Source organism: Musa acuminata, chromosome BXJ2-11 (assembly GCF_036884655.1).
Source record: "Musa acuminata AAA Group cultivar baxijiao chromosome BXJ2-11, Cavendish_Baxijiao_AAA, whole genome shotgun sequence".
NCBI classification, from domain to species: domain Eukaryota; kingdom Viridiplantae; phylum Streptophyta; class Magnoliopsida; order Zingiberales; family Musaceae; genus Musa; species Musa acuminata.
Genome location: NC_088348.1, coordinates 15,891,954 through 15,904,841, shown reverse-complemented (window position 1 = coordinate 15,904,841; position 12,888 = coordinate 15,891,954). Strand labels below are relative to the sequence as shown.

The 12,888-nt window shown below is 38.1% G+C and overlaps 1 pseudogene; it reads left to right on the top strand.

Moving 5' to 3' along the window:
* Window positions 1-217: 217 nt before the first annotated feature.
* Window positions 218-11,673, top strand: LOC135627530 (uncharacterized; annotated as a pseudogene).
* The last annotated feature ends 1,215 nt before the right edge of the window (window positions 11,674-12,888 follow it).

Genomic DNA, 12,888 nt, shown 5'->3' with positions numbered 1-12,888 from the left:
TGAATTGTTTGTTTAGGTACCTTAGTTAATCTAAGAACTCAAATAGCAAAACAAGAGAGGTAAAAGGCAAGAGTGGTAAGAACAGTATAGAGAAAAGCCAAAAAAATTGTGTGAAACACAGAGTGGAGTGAATCAAATCTAGAGTGAAAAAAAAAAAAAAAAAAACGTGAGGGAGTGTTGGTGAGGTTGTTCTAACTTTGTTTTTCAGGTTGTATACATGTCTAAAGATAAAGAAGTGAGTTCTTCACCCAACGATCTTTTAGTTCAAGCAATGCAGTAACAATTTGAACGTATGTTCAAAGTGATTGGAGATGTAAGAGATCATCTAGAAAGGCATGATGGTGCAATTAATAGATTGTAAGGTGAACTACGATGTGGGAGACAACCAACCTTTGTCAATGATGAATATGATGGTGGCGATGATGTGGATGATGACCAAGTTACTTTAATTGGTCAAGATATTAATCCTAGGAGACAAACTAGGAGAGGATGTTTTGATGGTGTGGACAGAAACATAGGCAGCATCAAAATGAAAATTCCTTCTTTTCGAGGGAAGAATAATCCAGATGCCTATTTGGAGTGGGAACGAAAAGTGGAGATGATCTTTGAATGTCACAACTACTCTGAAGAGTATCACTGTTGAATTTTTTGATTATGCTATTGTTTGGTGGGATCAATTGTGTAAAGACAGGAGTAGAAATGGTGAAAGGCCCGTGGAGACTTGGTTGGAGATGAAACAAATCATGAGGAGGAGATTTGTCCCTAGCTATTACTATAGGGATTTGCATCAACGACTGTAAACCTTGACACAAGGTTCCATGAGTGTTGATGAGTATCACAAGGAGATGGAGATAACCATGATAAGGGCTAATGTGGATGAAGATCGTGAGGCCACCATGGCTCGATTCCTGAGTGGATTAAACAAGAACATTGCTGATCTTGTAGAATTGCAACATTATATGGAGATTGAAGACATGGTGAATGCGGCCATGAAGATTGAGAGGCAACTAAAAAAAAAAAGGCACAAGGTATGATTCAAAACCTTATTCGGGTTCTTCTTCTTGGAAACCGAATTGGAGTAAAAAGGATGATAAACCCATTGTTAAGCCTAAAATTAATGAGACTAAAGGTAGAAATGAATTAGGCAGCAAGGGTAAAGGTGAGAATCTACCTAATCAAACTAGAGGTATTAAGTGTTTTAAGTGCCTTGGGCATGGACATGTGGCACGCGAATGTCCTAATAAAAGAGTTATGATCATGAGGGATGGAATTGTAGAATCTGAAAGTGAGAAAGAGGATGCTGAAGACATTCTAGAGGATACTAGTGATGTAGAGTATGCTAAAGGTGAAAATCTATTTGTTCAACGCATACTTAGTTTACAAAATGAAAATGATGAACATGGTGAACAACGTGAAAATCCGTTTCATACTCATTGTTTGATTGCTAACAAGTTGTGTAATGTGATTGTTGATAGTGGAAGTTGCACAAATGTGGCAAGCACCTTGCTCGTGGAGAAATTGAAATTACCTACTATCAAGCATTCAAAACCTTACAAGTTATAATGGTTGAATGATAGTGGTGTAGTAAAGGTAAATCGACAAGTGTTAATTTCCTTTTCAATTGATAGATATAAGGATGAAGTTTGGTGTGATGTGGTACCTATGTATGCTAGTCATATGTTATTGGGGAGACCATGGCAATACGATCGAAGGGTAATACATGATGGATTCAAGAATCGTTATTCTTTGATCATAGATGGACAGAAATATCAGCTTGGAACTTTGCCTCCAAAGACAATTTTTGAGGACCAAATGCGCATAAAACAACAATATGAGGAGCTTGAGTCTTCATTAACCAAAACTTTGGAGAGGGAAAAAGAAAGAGATAAAAAAGAAAATGGTGAGTTGAGTGATAAAAATGAGAGTATTGGGAAATACAAGGGAAAGAAAACAAAGAAAGTTTGCATGAAAGAAAAATGAGTGCTTATGCCAAAATGAGTGATGTGAAGAAAGCCTTAACCATGAGGCAACCCTTACTTGTACTTATGTACAAGAATGTTCTGATTGCTTTTAACAAAATTGATAAGAGTTTGCCTAGTGTTATTGTTGATCTTTTGCAGGAAAATGAGGATCTCTTTCCCGAAGAAGTTCCTAATGGTTTGCCACCAATTAGAGGAATTGAACATCAAATAGATTTCATTCTAGGTACAAGCATACCAAATAAGCTAGCATATAGATGCAACCCCGAAGAGACCAAGGAAATCCAAAAACAAGTGAGCTTATGAAAAAGGGGTATGTGCGAGAAAGCATGAGTCCATGTGCAGTTCCTGTTATGTTGATGCCTAAAAAGGATGGATCATAGAGAATGTGTGTTAATTGCCGAGCCATCAACAAAATCACGGTAAAGTATAGACATCCTATTCCTAAGCTAGATGATATGTTGGATGAATTGCATGGTTCTTGTGTGTTTTCCAAAATTGATTTAAAATCTGGATATCATCAAATAAGAATGCATGAAGGTAATGAATGGAAAATCGCTTTCAAAACTAAACATGGTTTATATGAATGGTTGGTTATGCCTTTTGGCCTAACTAATGCACCTAGTACTTTCATGAGATTGATGAATCATATTTTACGTGTTTACATTTGAAAATTTGTAGTGGTTTATTTTGATGATATACTTGTGTATAGCAAAAGTTTAGATGAGCATGTAACACATTTAAAAGCTATTTTGACGTGCTTAGAAAAGAAAAGTTATATGCTAATATAAAGAAATGCACTTTTTGCACTAATAAAATTACTTTTCTTAGATATGTTATTAATGATAAAGGAATACATGTTGATCAAGAAAAAGTGAAAGTAATTAGGGAGTGGCCAAAACCTACTAGTGTTAGTGATGTTAGAAGTTTTCATGGTCTTGCTAGCTTTTATAGAAGATTCATTAAGGATTTTTCTACAATTGCTGCACCATTAACTGAATGCATAAAAAAGAATATGGGATTTAGATGGGGTGAAAAACAAGATGATGCTTTTAACTTGCTTAAAGACAAACTCAGTTCAGCACCTTTGCTTGCTTTACCGAACTTTACTAAAACTTTTGAGATTGAGTGTGATGTGAGTGGAATAGGAATTGGAGGAGTCTTAATGCAAGAAGGCAGATCCATTGCATTCTTTAGTGAGAAGCTAAGTGGAGTAAGTCTTAACTACCCAACATATGTCAACGAGTTTTACGCTTTGGTAAGAGTGTTAGAGACATGGCAGCACTATCTTTGGTATAAGGAATTCATTATACACACCGATCATGAGTCCTTGAAATATCTCAAAGGACAAGGAAAACTAAACCGTAGGCATGCAAAATGGGTGGAGTTTATTGAATCCTTTCCATACATCATCAAGTATAAACAAGGTAAGGAAAATGTGGTTGCCGGCGCTCTTTCTAGAAGGTATGCTCTAATTTCTCAACTTGATGCAAAATTATTGGGTTTTGAGTATATTAAAAATTTATATAATTCTGATCATGATTTTACTAATGTTTATGAGGCATGTGAGAAAGGGGGTTTTGATAAGTTCTTTAGGCATGATGATTTTCTTTTCAAAGAAAATAAGTTGTGTATTCCTCAATGTTCAATGAGAGAATTACTTGTGAGAGAGGCACATAGTGGAGGTTTAATGGGGCATTTCGGGATTAGAAAAACTTTAGATGTGTTAAGTGATCATTTCTTTTGGCCGCACATGAAAAGAGATGTTGAGAGATTATGTGAGAAATGCATTACTTGTAAACAAGCTAAATCTAAAGTAATGCCTCATGGATTGTATACTCCTCTTCCTATAACTAGTGAGCCTTGGGTTGATATATCCATGGACTTTGTCTTGGGTTTACCAAGGTCAAAAGGAGGGAGAGATTCTATTTTTGTTGTTGTTGACAGGTTTAGCAAGATGGCACATTTCATTCCTTGCCACAAAACAGATGATGCAACACATGTTGCGGGGCTGTTCTTCAAAGAAATTGTAAAATTACATGGCATTCCAAAGACAATTATGAGTGATAGAGATGTGAAGTTCCTTAGCCACTTTTGGAAAACACTTTGGAGCAAGTTGGGTACAAGGCTATTGTATTCAACCACTTGTCACCCACAAACAGATGGACAAACGGAGGTGGTAAATTGAACTTTATCAACACTTTTGAGGGTCATAATGTTAGAACCATTGCAGATTCTAAACTTGGGGTTGATCTCTTTAGGGGATCGGCCTCCTTGGAACTCTATAGGGGTTCCTCCCTCCAAGTTGCTGCTCAAAGGCTGCAGAAAAGATTCTTCTATTGCTTATGAAAAGAGAAGGAATACATGGCTATTTATAGGGCTTCTAAACCCTAACTCCTAATAGGACTCATACTTAAGACTCTTACTTCTAACCAACTCCTAATAGGACTCCTACTCAAGACTCCTATTCCCTTACAACTCCTAATTCTTCTCTAAGAAAAAACCTCCTACATGAATGCCTCTCACAATTAGGACTCTCCTAGCTAGAGTCCTAACAGAATGTCCCTCTCAATTAGGACTCTCCTAGCTAGAGTCCTAACATTTTTACATGAATGTCCCTCTCAATTAGGACTCTCCAAGCTAGAGTCCTAACAGACCCGCCCTTTTCAAATCAGCCTTGTCCTCGAGGTTGATGATTCATGAATTCTGAGAATTTGATCTTCAAGTCGTCATAGTTCTCCCAAGTGGCATCTTCTTTTGGTAGGTTCGCCCACTGTATTAGCACTTCATTAGTGGGTCGTCGTCGTCGAGTCACGATCCGTCGATCAATAATGGCACTTGGCTGGGTCTGGAGTTCTCTTTGGGTAGTCATATTTGGTGGGTGGCTTTGGGCTGTCTCCAAGCACTTGTTTAAAACATCCGGTTGGCTGTTGGTTTGTGGGTGATATGTCGTACTCCTTTTCAATTTAGTACCCTGCATATAGAATAACTTTGTCCAAAATCTGCTATTGAAGATGCAAGTAGAATTTGTCACAAGCACAATGCGTCCCTTATAGTGTAATTCTTTTGAGTCCCAATTGTAATGAGCCATGGGGCTTGGTGCTTCCTCCAATTTTTTTATAATCTTACAAGTATCTGAATCTTCCTGCCATTCCATCTTAATATCCTCAAGGAAGTCGCTGGTCGGAAGTGAAACGGTCGAAACTTCAACTTGCTCGGGTAGCTGGGAAAGCGCATCTGCAAAAACATTCTCTTTCCCCTTTTTCTGTCCAACCATTGGAAGACATCTTTTTCTAGTAAGGAAGTAAGTGGTGCACTGATCTTTCCATAGTTTTTCACGAACTTGCGGTAGTAGCCTGTTAAACCCAGAAAGCCATGTAGCAATTTTATGTTTCTCGAGGTCGGCCAGTTTTGCATTACTCCAATTTTGAAGGGGTCCACTGCCACACCTTCCTCTGATATGATATGCCCAAGATATTCCACCTATTGTTGAAGAAAGCAAAAATTCGTGGTTGTTGTGTGTTCACAAGGTGGTTTTCCGTATGTCTTCTTCGCATGCTCGTATTTGATGATACCCGGATCAAAGGTCCAGCTTTGTAAAGATTTGTGCTCCCTTTCATCTAGCAATTCATCTACTATTGGAATAAAGTATTTGTCCTTGATGATTATGCCATTGAGAGCTCGGTAATCAACACATATTCGCCTTGTTCCGTCCTTCTTGCGTACACGTAACACCGACGAAGAGTAGAGGTTGCAACTTGGCCGAATAACTTCTGTTTCGAGCATCTCTTTTATAATCCTTTCTATTTCATCCTTCTGGAGATGTGGATACTGATATGGCTGAGCATTTGCTGAAGATTTACCTGGAAGAATCATTATACAATGATAATGCCGATAGGTAAGAGGTAGGTTGCACGGTTCGTCAAATATATCTGAAAATTCAGCAAGCAAAGGAAGTAGATTTGGATCTTCAAATTTTGTTGGCTCTCCCTTAGTTTGCTGCTTAAGTTGTACCAAAAGGCCGCTGCATACTTTATGCAAAACCTTCTTCATTTGTTGTGTGCAAATCGTCGTTATGTCGCCCTCCCGTTTCCCGTTCAGTATCACCTGTTTCTCCTTACTGTAAAATTTCATAATTAGTTGCATAAAATTCCAAGAAATATCACATAATGTTGTCAACCATTTAATTATGAGCATGGCCTCATGATCATCAAGAGGGAGAAGGAAGAAATCTGCAATTATCTCTTGGTCCTGCAGCAATAGTTTCTCTTGCGGGCGCCTACAATCACAATTCAAAATTCGTCCGTCGACGACCTTAACGTCAAACCTGCTGCAATTCTCAATAGGTAAGGCCATCTAGATAATAACCTTACTGTTTAGAAAGTTATTAGAACTGCCCGTGTCGATGAGAACAGTGATCGGTTGTTGTTTGAGAAGGCCTCCAACATTCATCGTTTTCGGGTTTGAGTAGCCGGCTAGTGCATGTACCGTAACTTCAGTCGATTGTGGCTCTTCTTCTGCATCTTCTTCTTCATGTTCAAGGCTCTCTTCTGGATGTTCAATGACCTCTTCTTCTATTGGTTCAATCATAAGAAGTCTCCCTTTACTACAGCGATGCTCACGGCTCCACGGCTCGTCACAATGCCAACATAACCCCTTCGCATATTGCTCCCGAAGCTCTTCTCTTGTTAACCTCTTTGGTGTAGGGACTTGGTCGACAGTAGGGGGGGCTGAGGGCTTCAATATTACTGGTTGAGGAGCGACCCTAGTCCTCCGAGCTTCATAGTTCAATTGCTCCTCTTGATGTCGTGCGAAAGAGATAGCTGCTATAAGCGTATACGGTTGTCGCGCTTTAACTTCTCCTCGGATCTCCGGCTTCAAGCCCTCAATGAAGGTCCTCAATAGCTGTTTTTGAGACCAATCATGAGTTTGATTAGATAACCTTTCAAACCTGGTTTGGTACTCCTGAATGGTGGAGGTTTGTCGGATCTTTGCTAGTTGTTCGTCAATATTCTCGTAATCCGTTGGTCTGAAGCGAATCAGCAGTCCTTCTTTGAATTATCGTCATGAAAGGACTCCATAAGTATGTTCAAACCAGTCAAACCACTATATAGCATCCCCTTCAAGATGTATAGCTGCAATTTTCACCATAGATACATCCGCGGTTTTGTGGTACCGAAAATATCGCTCCGCGCGCGAGATCCAACCAATCGGGTCTCCTTCTTCCCATCTAGGGAAGTCCACTCTCATGCATGGATAGTTGGGGTTGGTCATAGAGCCTACCCTCCCTTGGAAGTCATCTCTTCGGGCTTGGTGTGATTGGGCAAAGCTCTCTCCTTGATATGATTTCTTCGGTCTTAGTGGTCGGCCCAATCTGAGTTCGGTAAAGATCATCCGAATCTTATCCTCCATTCGCGCCTCCAAGGCTTCGAATTTAGCATTGATTACCTCCTTACATGCCATAATATATGCCTCCAAATCTATGATGTTAAGATCTCTCTTTTGTTGTTCGGTTAAAGGCATGTATAGGTTGTGAGAAGTGATGGTCAAAAGGGTTGGTGGATTGGTGGATGTAGGCTATGATTTAGGCTTGTTTTGTGGCAGTTTTGGGTACAGTTTAAGGGTGTGGTTTAGTAGAGTTTTAGGGCTTTGGTTGAAAGTTTTAGATCTGTGGTAGATGGTAGCAAAGGTTTGACAGAAATCTGTGGAAGTTGCAGCAAGTATGTGCTGTCTTGTAAGAGTAGAATTGTCGTCGAAGAAACAACGGTTTCTCGACGTAATTTCCACCAAAAACTTGAGAGAATTGAGGAGGGAATTGATAGTAAAATCACAGTTTCTATGACAGCAAGGATATCTAATTTAATCAAGAAAATTTTGGCAGTATAACAGCAAGGAAATTGGTGCAAGTTGCAATTACAGAATTATCGTCGAAAAATTTCAGCGGGTTATGATGAAAATTTGCAGCAACATAAAATTGTTTTTAGAGATGAATTTCTTAATAGATCAATCTTAGATGGAAGCCAAGATGATCTATGAAGTGTACAAGAAATTTCATTCAAAAAAGATTGCAAATAGATGGGTTAAGGCAACGATATGCAGTTGAAATTTTCTGCAGCATAGATTTTCAAGTGCAGCAGATTGGACATAAAAGATCAGTAGTTTATATTGAGAATTTTTCGATGAAACCAAAGGGAAATCCACTGTTAGGAAGTGTCAAAGATGTCATAAAAATTTCATAGAAATATGGATAGAAGAAGCACAGTAGCAAGATCAAACAGATGGTGCTATGCGGCTTGAATTCTGCAATTCAAGTGCAGCAGATTGGACATAAAAGATCAGTAGTTTATATTGAGAATTTTTTGATGAAACCAAAGGGAAATCCACTGTTAAGAAGTGTCAAAGATGTCATAAAAATTTCGTAGAAATTTGGATAGAAAAAGCATAGTAGCAAGATCAAACAGCTGGTGCTATGCGGCTGGAATTCTGCAATGTATCTTTCGTCGTAGAGATGAAAACTTTGTGACGAAAAGTTTATGCAGCAATATAGGAACGATTTTTTTTTTTTTTTTTTGGATTTTCGAATAAGGATAACTAAATTGCAGCAGTAGTAAGTTAGGAAACCAGAACCTGTTGCAATTCACGGGGAGATCAAAGGATGATCCGTGGTGGTGGAGATCATGACAGAATTCGGTGACGATCTTTTAAGCAATTGTGGGAATTGCTTTGGATGGTTGTAGAGGGTTGATGGATGGCTGTGGAAGGGCAGCGAGACGCCAAGAACGCTGCTCTGATACCAGGTGTTAGAACCCTTGCAGATTCTAAACTTGGGGTTGATCTATTTAGGGGATCGGTCTCCTTGGAACTCTATAGGAGTTCCTCCCTCCAAGTTGCTGCTCAAAGGCTGCAGAAAAGATTCTTCTATTGCTTATGAAAAGAGAAGGAATACATGGCTATTCATAGGGCTTCTAAACCCTAACTCCTAATAGGACTCCTACTTAGGACTCTTACTTCTAACCAACTCCTAATAGGACTCCTACTCAAGACTCCTATTCCCTTACAACTCTTAATTCTTCTCTAAGAAAAAACCTCCTACATGAATGCCTGGAAACTCCAAAGTTTTTGATACTCTTTAATGGCTCACCTATTGGTTTTTTTGGGAGCACGAATGGCATCCGACAAGGTGATCCACTCTCTCCGTATCTCTTTACTATTGCGATGGAAGGACTTAGCTGTATGTTGGAACATGCAGTCTTAAATGGCAGCATTAAGGTACCCAATGCTGGCTCTATTCATATATCACATATAACATTTGCAGATGATTTACTTATCTTCCTCCTAAATGATCCAACTTCAGTAAAGAACCTGGCTACTATTATGAATGACTTTGGTATGGTTTCTGGACTTCAGTTAAATCATGCGAAAAGTAAAGTATATATGAGCCCTTACGTTGAGGATAAGGTCTTTATTGCACAAACTTTGGGGGTTAGTGAAGGAAGCCTGCCAGTTCCTTATTTGGGTCTCCCGCTCATATCCACAAGCATTCACAAAACCCATTGTCAGCCTATCATGCAAAAAATAAAGAATAGAATTTCTTCTTGGAAAAATAGGCTTCTATTAAAAGCAGGACGACTCGAACTCATCCGTTCTGTATTGCACTCCTACTCTATATATTGGTGTAATGCATTTCTTTTGCCTGCTGGACTTCTCCAAGATATTGAACGGTTATTAATGAACTTCTTCTGGAATGGCACAAATGATAAGGCAATGCATATGGTAAATTGGGATAGCATTTGCAAACCGAAAGATGAAGGGGGGCTAAACTTGAGAAATACTAGAGATTGGAATCAAGCAAGCCTGGTACAACAATTGTGGGATCTTTTGCAAAACAAATGTTCCTTATGGTCACAATGGGTTTCTGCTAGGTATCTTTCAAAGGAATCAATCTGGGAAATTTCAACAAGAACATACCACTCTGCAGCTTGGAAAGGAATTTTAAAGGCAAGGAATTGGCTAATCAAACACATTTCGTATGCAATCTCTTCTGGAACTAGTACTAATATGTGGTACGGTCCTTGGGTGAATGGGAAGAGTATATTTCAATTATATGGCGACAGAATACGAAAAGATCTTGGGGCTCCCAAAGATTGGAAGGTTTCCGAGTTCATTGCTAACGGTACTTGGTGTCTCCCTAATCCTATTTCTCCCGAAATGTTATCACTTTGGCCGACTATCATAGCTATTCCAATCAGGAACAACTCTTCAGATACACTTATTTGGCCTTATGACAATGGCAAATTTAGTGCCACATCCGCATGGAATCAAATTAGGCAAAGAAATAACAAGTGGGTCCCAAGCAGTTGGACATGGGATCGACCGGGACCACAAAGACACTCCTTATGTACATGGCAGGCCCTTCTCAATAAACTACCTACAATAGACAATATGAAAAGAAGAGGTATCTATCATGTTAACCGATGCTCCCTTTGTTTGCAACAAGAAGAAACTGTTGACCACCTCTATTTTGCTTGTGATTATACAAAATGGATATGGAAGGAGATTCTCCAGCGATTTGAACTCAATAGACTGCCGCAACCAAACTTGCACCAAGAACTAGGCGACCTTATGCAATGTTTCTCAAGAAAAGGGCCTCTTACACAACTAGCAAAGGTTACTTTCAGATGCGCTATTTGGTGGATGTGGAAGGAGAGATGTAATAGAATCTTTGAATGTCAACACGCAAACAATGCTCAGCTCTTGAAAGAGATTATTAGAGACTCAAGATCCTGTATGGAGCATGATCTCAAAACCGAGCACTTCACCCGAAGAGAAAAAGATATTTTTATCAAATTTAATTTTGCTATTAGCTAAAGATCTTGGGAATGATGCCAAATAATGTACCCACAGGTAGTTATAGTCTACAGCATGTGTAGTCATAACTATCGCATTCGCACTCTATGAGTTACTTGGCTTTGTCTATGACTTGTATAGATAAATCTAGTTGTAGAAACTTTACACATAATCAATTTACTTTTACTTACCAAAAAAAAAAATGCCCCTCATAATTAGGACTCTCCTAGCTAGAGTCCTAACAGATTGTCCCTCTCAATTAGGACTCTCCTAGCTAGAGTCCTAACATTTTTACATGAATGTCCCTCTCAATTAGGACTCTCCAAGCTAGAGTCCTAACACATAATTTAAAAGAATTTGAAAAATTGGGAGGAATGTTTGCCACATGTGGAGTTTGCTTATAATAGAAGTGTGCATGCTACAACAAACCATTCTCCATTTGAAGTTGTGTACGGGTTCAATCCATTAACTCTTATGGATTTGCTACCTTTACCTCTATAAAAGGCCAATTTGGATGATAAGCAAAAAGCTGATTTTATCAAAGCATTGCATGAAAGGGTTCAGACACAAATTGAAAAGAAAACTCTACAATATGAGAAACAACGCAACAAACCCCGAAAGCAAGTAGTATTTGAACCTGGTGATTGGGTTTGGGTACACTTGAGGAAGGAAAGATTTCCTAACCAAAGAAAGTATAAACTAATGCCAAGAGGAGATGGTCCATTTCGAGTCTCTTAAAAAATCAATGACAATGCATATAAGTTGGAACTACCGGGTGAGTATGGTAATGTTAGTGCAACCTTTGTTTGATGCAGGTGATGAAGACACTGATTCAAGGACGAATCCTTTCAAGGAAAGGGGGAATGATATGAATGAGCAAGTTGATTATAATTCTGCCAAAGACCCTTTAACTATTCATCGAGGACCAATGACAAGAGCGAAAACTAAAAGGATGAAAGAAGCCTTAACTTATTTATTAGAAGGCATTTGGAAGGAGCAAGCTAGTCAAAACTTGGTCAAGGTTCTATGGATACAAGAAGAGCCTAAAATAATCAACCTGATTCAAATAAGTAAAAATCATGAAGAGAAAGTCCAACCTTGAGAAAATAATAAATTTTTTAGCCATCTTTGAAGAATAAAGGTGAAATATTAGAACATATTAGGAATTGTGGGCTTATTCAAGAATAATTATTCAAAACAATTCAATGTAGATTCATGAGTAATCTACATTCATGCATTAGGAATATGAATATCATTTAATATATTCATTCCCTTTGTACTTGGCCTTTGTACTATATAAACAAGGCTAACTCTCTTTGTAAGGGGACATTGGAGAAGTATATTCAACTTACAACACCGGTGAGTGTTTTGTTTTTAAGTTCTTGCATGAATTTTGGACTTATCAAGTATTTCTGTTTGTGGCGTTCAAAACCCAAGAAAAATCTTTGTTTTTCCTTTTAACTTATTAAGTTTCTTAGTTTGTGGCGTTTTAAGGGAATCAAAGTACTATTCTAATTACTTCATCAAATTTTCATTGATTATGTGATTAGAATAGTTTTCCTAACTTCAATCTTGAACGATCCATCTTGTTTCAAATCGTTGGAGGGGGTCAATTTACATTCCATATGTATCATAGCTCTTTAGCTATCGGGGTATATGGTTGCTAAGTTGAAGATTTTCATCATTTGGTATCAGAGCTCGGCTCAAGTTTGAGGTTTGCGTATCTATTTATTTGCTATCTTTTAGACCTTTTTTTTTTTCTCTTCTTCTTCTTTTTGGCCAATATCTATAATTATTGTTCTTCTTTCATCTTCATTGTTGTGCTTCTTGTGTTATTACTATTCTTATTTGAAGTTCCGCACTTTATGGTATAAAAAAAAAGATGAAAAAGTCAAAAAAAAAGAAGAGAGAAAATCAAAGGCTAAAAAAAAAAAAGAGGGAAAATCAAAGGTCAAAAAAAAAAAAAGAGATCAGAATTAGAAAAAAAAAATTGCGGATTCAAAAATACTTGCAAGTTATAGAATTTGATCTTTGTTCATTTGAATTTCTATTCTGGTTTGGA